Raw genomic sequence first — 9,466 nt, 5'->3', positions numbered from 1 at the left:
AAAGATTGTATATAACAGAGATAGCCTCAGCAACTTGGCAACATTCGAAAGCACACATGTTATTACAAACAAGTGTGTCTTAGTTACGAATGAAACCTTTGCTGTTCTTCCATGACTAGCACTTTTTTATGGCGTTAGAAACTGTTTGGTACATGATGAGTGCTGGTACTGCAAAACATGGATTTTTTCTTTCCTTTTCTTTTTTCTTTTTTTCTTTTCTCTCATTTCAGAGCCATGGTATATTCCAAAACAAGGTAAACAACAGGGAAAAATGTCATTAAATATCTTCTCAGTACTCCAGCCTGTCATATACCAGCTAAGTGTCCCATCTTTGTGCTCATCACACTGCTTTCAGTTTTAGTCCAATTACGACTCAATCTCTCTTCTTGGCTCTTCAAGCAAGAATGTAAAGGACCAAATTGTACATGGATCTTCTCTGTGAAATTGTACAACCGAGGAAGATGTTAAGGGGTTATGCTGTGCATGCCAAAATGTGCTAGTTAGAAAGGGTTAGATTACTAACTAAATAGATCAGGATATTAAATGCCAGCTATCAAATGATCTCAGGATATTTTGGTAGTTGCTGCTGCAAAACTGAGCAGATCTTTTTAATATTCTGCATTATTTCCATGAAAACTAAATGGAGCAAAAGAGGATATTTGGTTCAGTATTTGATTTATATTAGTACATTTTTGTTTGGATGAGAACTGTGAGAACCCAGTGGGTTTGGTTCATGGGAGATCTGGCGCATCACTTTTTTGGTTTTGATTCAAATCGGTTCACATCCCCCGAGTTTCACTTTGACTTTTGAGTTTGAACAAATCCAAAAAGTTCAAAGCAGAGCCCTGATGGAACCACTAACTTTCACATGGTTTCCACCCAAAATTATAAACTTTGCCCCCTTCACAAAATCATATTCAAAGAAATATGCTTTCCAAATGGCATTAACAGAAGTTATTTTTAAGTGAAGAGTGGAAGATGACCCAAATTCTTCAGATTTCTCTGGAACACAGAGCCCAGACATCCAACTGACCTTCTCAGAAATCCATGGAGGTAATTCTGCACAGAAGAAAAAAACAGAGCAAGAGGTTGAGCCCCCTCATGGTATCTTTCCTGAGAAAATATGAATACATTCTTTCTACCACCACTCTGAAATTAATTTGCATTGGGCATTTCAGCCGTGGGTTAAGCACAATAGACTTTTTGGATGCGACTTTGTCCAGAAGATACCATTCCCCTAAAAGAAGGTTTTCTCACATTCAGTGGGGTCATCTGAAATGGAAGCTTCAGCAAAGACATTTGGATGCTTGACAGGACCTTCTTGTAAACGATGTGTCCTTGGCCAGTACAAGAAAACCTCCCATGTGAATATATCACAGAAAATCATGCATACAGTTCTGGCCCTTGTTAAAAAAATAGATAATGAAAAGCAGAGAAACCTCTGAACATTCAGGAATAACTTTCATAGATATCCTCAAAGGAGATGATTACATATTCCAAATCAAATGCCTCAGAGACATACTTATTCCAGTAGGTCCCTTTTTTAAAAAGTATTATTCGCCATTTTCAATTTACGCTTCTACTAAATCTTATTTTCTTATTTATCATCATGCTTTTCTCAGCTGATTAGACCCAGATAACAGTAACATTTATATTCCTCTTTTTCTTTTTTTTTTCTTTTTTTTTTCTTTTTTTTTTTTTTTTTTTTTTTTCTTTTTTTTTTTTTTATTTGGGGGGGAGGGAGGGGAAAAGGAGTAATATTTGATTTACACTAGTCATCAAAAAAATTATTTAATACTTCTTCTACTGAACGTTTGTTACACACATCAACTAACTTCCCATTTTCAGTGTAAATTAATAACGGTTTATTTACTTTTATTTACTTTTCTCTCATGTCCTTTCTCTCCCCTTTGCTTCTTCTTTTTTTTTTTTTTTTTTCCCTCTTCTGGAAGAATTTTTTGATATCTTTAGGGTGTTTGGTACTCCCAAGGAAGAAATTACAGTATTTGTCAGCTCTACCCAGGTTATCACTGCACATCTAACATCGGGTATAGAGCTGACATTTCACAGGAGGCTGGAATGCACTCCATTATCTCTGTAGAAGAACTTTGTAAACTAGGATAGGATCCAGTTAAGGAGCCAAAAACAATACTGTGGAAATTACCTGGCCAGTCAAGTCTATAAAAAGTGAGTTACAAATAACATTAGCTAAAGCCAATAATTCTTACAAATATTCCATGAGCATACCATAAGTTAAAAATGAAATAATTTAGAGTAATGAGGACATGTTAATGTTTCAACATGAATGAATAATAAAAATATTAGTTATGTTTGTCTGAAAATTTGTCTGCTTTTAATGCTGGAGCCAGCCTGATTCCCCATGTGTTTGGGACCATGGACACTGGCAAACAGCATGTAACTTTACACTGTATCCTGAAACACCCTTGTGGGCTAATTACGGGACCCCTGAAAAGTGTGAGGCAACACCAAGCAGTGCTACTGGATCAGACCTCAGTATGTGTTCCCATGACACTTGAAGCAAGCAAAAGAGACACATTTTCCACAAGTTTGTAAACAGTGCAACTTCAAGCAAAAGTGGTGAGAAAATTTTGGAGAATTTTTTTCAAGCATCACGCCGTGTCACTTGTGGGAGCTGGGAAAGTAGCAGTGTTGCAATAGAATGGACCAGACTCTTTATGAAACAGGATGAAATGTTTATATTTGGCTATTATGGTGATGACTGTTGTTAAAAAGAAAGAAGGAAAGAAAGCAAAGATAGATAAACATATTAATTATGTGTCAAACCACAAGACATCTCTTAGGACACTGTGATGAGAAGACTCAAATACTACAGCTAGCTTTGCTAAGTTTCAATGTATTTCATAGTGAGCTTTATTAACCTTTAGGGAGAAATGAAGTTTAGAAATAGTATTTGGTGTTCCAACCTCCTGTATTTCCTCCTCATTTTTCAAGAGAGGATGATATCCGTCCAGCAAAGAATCTAGGTGGTGACAACACATGCAATCCTCGTGACTTAAATGAACCCCTATGCTCAGGTGGGCAAAGGGAACAAGTGTCCCTGTGTCTAACCTGCACTGGAAGTTACTAAATTATGGAGGGGCAAACATTTCCCTCCCTTCCTATTCCTACTGAGAGAATTTTAAATTCACTCACCTCATTTCCCATAATTTCTCTCAGTAGCCCAATAAAAAGGATCATTTTCTGTTTTTCAAAAACAAAATTCAGAGGCAAAATGCAGCCCCATTAGAAGGGCAGAAATAACTTTTAGATTCTGTGCTCCAGGATATGGAATAAGACCTTTAATTAAAGCAACCCTCTGGTCAAGCTGGCACTTCTTTTTTAATTGCACCCTCCTGTCACCCTGTGATTTATTTTATTTTAATTTTTCAGTGTGCGTGAACATTTCAGAGAGTCCTAAACGAAATTGGGGCTGTCAAAAGATGCGATGCTGCGTCATCACGTAGCTGATGGCTAGGAGCCAGCTCTGTCAACACTTGGCTTTGTACTGTCCGGGGGAGAGAAGCTGATTCTTCAGCAGTGTCTAATCAGTTTAAAACAAATCTGGAAGATGTTACTAAAAGACGAGATGAGATCCAGGCCACAGCAGCCTATGCATACAAAGAAGTGAAGGATTTCTTCTGAGAACAAAATTAAAGAGGTGGAACGAACACTTGACAGTTTCAACACAATTATAACCGAGAATAACAAGGAGCTCACTACTGGTTGAGGAAATGGGACTACTGGTACCTAGAGAAAGTACATTGCTATGTCCCCTACCAGCACCAACGGAGACAGCAAGGTCTTAGATCTCCTGGTCAGCAGTGTTAAATTTCCTGTAAGTTCATCAGATCCTGGTTAATTCTTGAAAAGAAACCAAGGGAAAAGAAGGTGAAGGGTAAAGATGACAGGAAGTATTGTTATCTAATAAATCACAGAAGGTATGAAAATTGTAAATAGGTACTTTGGATTTATGTAACATCTTCCATCTGAGTTCCTCAGTAGGCTTCAGAAGCTATATCTTTTTAGACCCAACATAGATAACAAAAAGGTCCCCGTTTATCTTACCAGTGCCTCATCTATAAACCTTATAAAAGGCCTGGCTCATGCAGGCATGCTTGCAAATAAGCAATAATAGGCAATATTTCTGGAAAAATTCATTTCCTTCTGGCAGTATGCAGTAAAGGTGTGACACAAAGGAATGAAGGCAGAAAACCAAATTTTTTCCTGTCTGCAAACACCTGACCTGGCTCACAGATCGATACCCAACATAAAATAATCAAGACACACACTTAAGCCCTCACAGGAGTCAATTACAAGGGCGAGTATATCACAAAAGTACCTAAGATGCTGACACCTTCTCTGCTTTTACTGGGGATACTCTGTGGAAGTGAGAGGAGGAGGCATCTCTGAAAGATACATGTCCTGGACTTAAAGACTTAAGGTAGAAAACAGAAAGTAGCCCTTTATCATCCATTGAAAACAATCTGATAATAAGTTCTATAGAACAGCTATCAATGGGAAGTTAAAAGAAAGAAAGAAAAAAAAAAAAAAGGAAAAAAAAAAAACAGAGATCTGTAGATCTATAGGAAAATTTTCCACCAATTTTAATGAAGTTACATTTATAGGTTACAAACTAGTAGAAGCAGTTGGGAAGGAGTAGAGATGTGATGCTTTTCTTCCAGCTGCTTGGAGGAGACTGAGTTTCCATCACGTGCATCAGGACTGCTGACCCCCCCAGGAGGCTAGGCAGCAGCATCTCCAAGAGATGCCACATAATCCTTTTTCATTCTCCCTTCCCATCACCTCCAGCATGCTACAATTATAAGACTTCATTTATTTTCTGCTTTTGACAGGGAGGAACAACAACTCTGAGTGAAAAGGAAATGCTTTCCTTATTGCAGAGACTCAGTGTACTAGGATGTATTCCTCCTATCATCTCAGGAAAAAAATAAAAAATAAAAAGTAAACTTTTCAGACATTTTACAGCATTTTGTCCCATTGTTTGCCTTCCCACTAAGATCTCTTTCCTCCAGCTCAATTATTACCCACATTGTTGATCACATGGGCATTGGCTCAAATGCGTTAAAGGGAGAAGAGTTTATCCCTTGGCCTGCGGGTCTGCATCTATTAAACCTCTCCAACTTTATTTGAGCAAAACATGGTGAAACATTCTTTCATCTCTCATGGGAATGACCCCCAGATTTGAACTGAGAGAAATTTTCCCACCTCTCTGTAAAATTCTGTAACTCATCTTTTGTACTTTACATGAGGATTTTTCTCATGGTTTGTGAGGCAGATCAGATTACCTCAGATATTTGTTCAGTAGCTGAATGGATAGGATATTATAAGCTCTAATTTGCAGTCTCCTGTAACATACTGTATTATAAAATACTGAAAGATTTGAGATCCACTTCAGTTAAACCCCTAACTGTCTGCATGCTTAGACCAGCTTGGTCACAGAGTCATGGCTTTGACGTCCTGCAGGAACAGTCCTGCAGCTGACATCCCCCTCATTCCCTTTCTTCTCTCTTACCCTTTTCTCACTTTATTGCCTTCTCAACAACAGTGGACCAGGGCATGACCATTTGGAAGGGCTAAAATCTTCTGTTCCCTCTTTCTTTCCATGCTGTTCACCTTCAAGATTTTACATTTTCCACCACATCTTAGCAGGGCTGGCAGCCTCTTCCACTGCTTTTGAACCTTGCCTGTCCCAGGAGTTACAGGATCTGGCCCGTCAGGTATACAACACCTTCTAACAGCCCTCTGAGCAGCTTTGTTTCAAGCATTGCATCAAATCAGCTGTGGGAGTGGCTGCAATGGAAGTGGGGAACAGGTCAAAGTGACAAAACTTCTCTGGGAAGTGCCCATGGAGATCTCAGTCCTGTTCCCAGCAGATTCTTCCCATAATAACATCTAACACTATCACTGACACTAATTATAAACCCTGTTACTAAGCTAAATTACAACCCCAGCTGAGGAAACAAGGAGCGAGCAAGCATGCACTGAGGCAAGAGAACCCTTGGCAGCTTAGTTCTTTTTGCCCTGTCTCAAAACTGCCCTGGCTGAAGCCACAAGGCCATGCCAGCTGCGTGTTTACATTGGGAAGAAGCAGAGGGGATGAAGCAAACCTGGCTGCATCTCTAAGTTTGACTTACCATACCTTCCCCATCTCTGGGAGGTGATCCCAAACAGCAGCTGAATTCTCCATGATGAGGAGCATGGGCTGAATTATACTGCAGTTCCCTATGCGACAACTGGTCTGCAGATAAAGACCTGAGTCTGCAGCATCTTCCACCAGCACAAAACATACAACTGTGTAATAAATATTTCCATAATCACGATGAAAAAGAGCGGGGGAATCCAAACTCTTAAACGTATTCAGACTCAGCTGGAATTCGGACCAAGAGATGGACCAGCTCTTACTTATCCCTGAGGCACATTCGCCCCCTCCATATAATTAAGCTCTTGGGCTGTTTTGTTAGTGTTGAGAAGCAGGCTTTGCCAAAAGTCATCTGGTTTTCTCTCTTAAAATAGTGACAGGTTTTTTCCCCCTCCTTGCTGAAGAAACCTTTCAGTTTCATTGCTTATATGCTTTAGGTATAATTATTTTTTTTTTTACCTTTCACAGTGTTATTTCCTACCCATAAAATTACACAAAAATGGTCATCAGCAAGCCTGCTGAAAAGACCAGCCACCATACATTGCAGAGAATAACTTTAATATTTATAAAAAAATAAAGACCATACTTCTTTTAAAGATCTTGCTCTAAACAAACTGAATTATTCATGCATAGAATTGTACGGCATTAGAACACCTGTTTTCAATCATGCATAATGTAAAATCACTCATTACCTCACAAGAGCCTCTACATCTCCAGCAATCAAATGGCATTGAAACAGCAAAACAGGTGCTTGGCAGGTGGATGCAAACAGATGTTTTGGGCTTGCTTGTCTTTTCTTGTACAGGTGTGGAGTTCTTGTTTTCAACGGCGTAATTGCTATTTAAATAGGTGATATTTAATTCTTACGTGCTTTAATATTTATTTTTGCTTCTTCAATTCCTTTTTCCACTTTGTGAACAGCATAGGCTCAAGGAAGCCTATGTGATGTGCAAAAGCTCCCAGCTGAACTGCGAGGTGGGGTAATGCCACTGCAAGTACGGTTCCTCTTACTCAGACTTTCATCCCCCAAATCCTCATCCAGGAAAATTTGTCACTTCTCTAAAAAATTTGTGCAAAACCACTGCGGAGACCACCATGCTCACAGCTTTCTGGAAGTGGCCAGGGACTAGTGTGCCCTTTCTGAAGGATATCTGAACGTTGGGTGTAGGAGATAGGATAAACATTTGTGGAAACAGTTCAAATCTGGGAATGGGGCAGATCTCTGCATGTTTTTCCAGGAGTACAATTGAAAGGCAACTGAAAATGCTGGAATCTCTACTGCCCCAAGTCCACCGGTGTAGAGCAGCAACAACTACAAATATTGGCTCTGCTTCTTCCTGCCATTTGCACAGACTGGAAAAAAAAAAAAAAAAAAAAAAAAAAAAACTATTTATAAAATTAAAAGAATTTGCAGAAAATGAACCAAAATTGGCCAAAATGTACTTAGGTGCTCATGTCTTTCAAGCACTGGTTACTGGTTGTCCTAAACAGACACATCCCCAGTCTTTAGTTTTCAGCAGCAAAGTGGCAAATCTTTAGAAACATCTTTAAACTTGGCACCCACTCTAGCAGTCTCAATACACTGGCCAATGACAGACAAACCATGATGAGAGTTTATTGCACTAAGTCACCTGTGCCTGTATCTGTTCCTCGTGGTCCAACATCCTGAGGAAAAAAATAAACACAAGATGCAATGAAACACATCAGTGCTTCAAGCAGGTAGGTTAAGAGCAAAATGATTTTTCATGGTTAGCATATAGCGCTAGTCAGGTGTAAACAACTGACTTGTATTATGGCAACACATCGTTTAGTATGGACCCAAGCAGTAAAATTTTTGGACCACAACACGTCATCATGAGATTAGCCCTGGTCACACTGATAGAGGTTTGCCTGGCATTGATATGTGCCCTAAAACTTATGACTATCCAATAGGTGGTGACAATAATACTGGGGAATATTTGATTCAGGGTGCCAATGACTTCTCTTCCGAGGCAAGAGAATTTAAAATCCATCTTTGGACTCCTTTTTAAATAGTTCACTATTTAAAAGCAGCCACATGAATAGAGTAGGAAAAACTATACTGGGTTGTATAAACTAGAGGATACGGTACACAGATATCATGAACTGTGATATTAAGAAGCAACTGTACTATAGATGGTGCAGTCTATGTTTGCCTGTCTTAAAAAATGGCATCTCTGTCGTGGTTATCATGAAGACTGTCAAGCATTTCGTGGTGTTTAGCTACACAGTAAAATATAGAGGAACATTATTACAATTGGGTTTTTCCTTTTGTTAATGTAGATGCATAAATAAACAGAGAAAAGAAGAGAAACCATTAGTCAGTTCATCGTACAGTTTCTTCCTCTTCCCTTCTCCTCCAGCAGTCTGGAAAGGAGAGCAATGAGCTCTCTTCAGCAATCTGACACTGCTGCTCTCGTAGACTGATACGTTGGAAGCATATATATATGCATGTATATATAAAATATACTTAAGCTGATAATAATAGTATTTGTGGAATATAGTCAACATCAGTTCTTATGCCAGCACACAGAAAACAATCTGTACAAATAAAAAACAGTGTACCTCAGTGTACCTAAACAATTAACTCAATTGTATTTTTCAGTGTCAGAGATCTCATTGTTCGTTGAGTATAAGCATCTCATTATTCCCAAGCAAAAATGTCAGAAGAACCTGGAAAATTAAGGGATTTATTCCAGTTTTACCTCTAAGAAATAGGTATTCAGATGCCAGGGTAACAGGAGCAGTTAATGAATCTATCCTGAACAAGCTATGACAGAATTTAAATGACACAATTACCTTAACAAGTAGGATACCAAGACTGATAACAACACTCAAGTTTTTATATGTAAATATACACATATAGCTCACATTTACATGGACAAGGAGTATATCTATCATTAATTTATGTGTTTACTCATGTGTAGCTTTTCCAATATTAGAAATAAGAGAAAACAAACCCACCAGTACATGATGGCTTACAAGTTCAAGCTGAGAACATGTCCCAGAACAGCAACTCTTGAATCGAGAAGTGCCTGCAGCGAGCACGACGCACCCTACTTCACACCAGTCCTTCAGCCATCTCCTGGGCTCCCTCTATAGTGAACACATGGATGGGTGGACCCAACCCTGCCTGAAAAACTGAGTGAAGGCTTAGGCTCCAGAAAACCTCTCTTCAGCACGTTTCCTTAGAGACTGTGAAATTCCTCTCTTTCTGGGTCAGAAACGTGATTTCTAATCACATAGAAGTTACTTTAAATGATCGAA

The sequence above is a fragment of the Anser cygnoides genome, chromosome 6 (assembly GCF_040182565.1).
Source record: "Anser cygnoides isolate HZ-2024a breed goose chromosome 6, Taihu_goose_T2T_genome, whole genome shotgun sequence".
Taxonomy (NCBI): domain Eukaryota; kingdom Metazoa; phylum Chordata; class Aves; order Anseriformes; family Anatidae; genus Anser; species Anser cygnoides.
The sequence above is the reverse complement of the archived record's forward strand: the minus strand, read 5'-3'. Positions refer to the sequence as shown.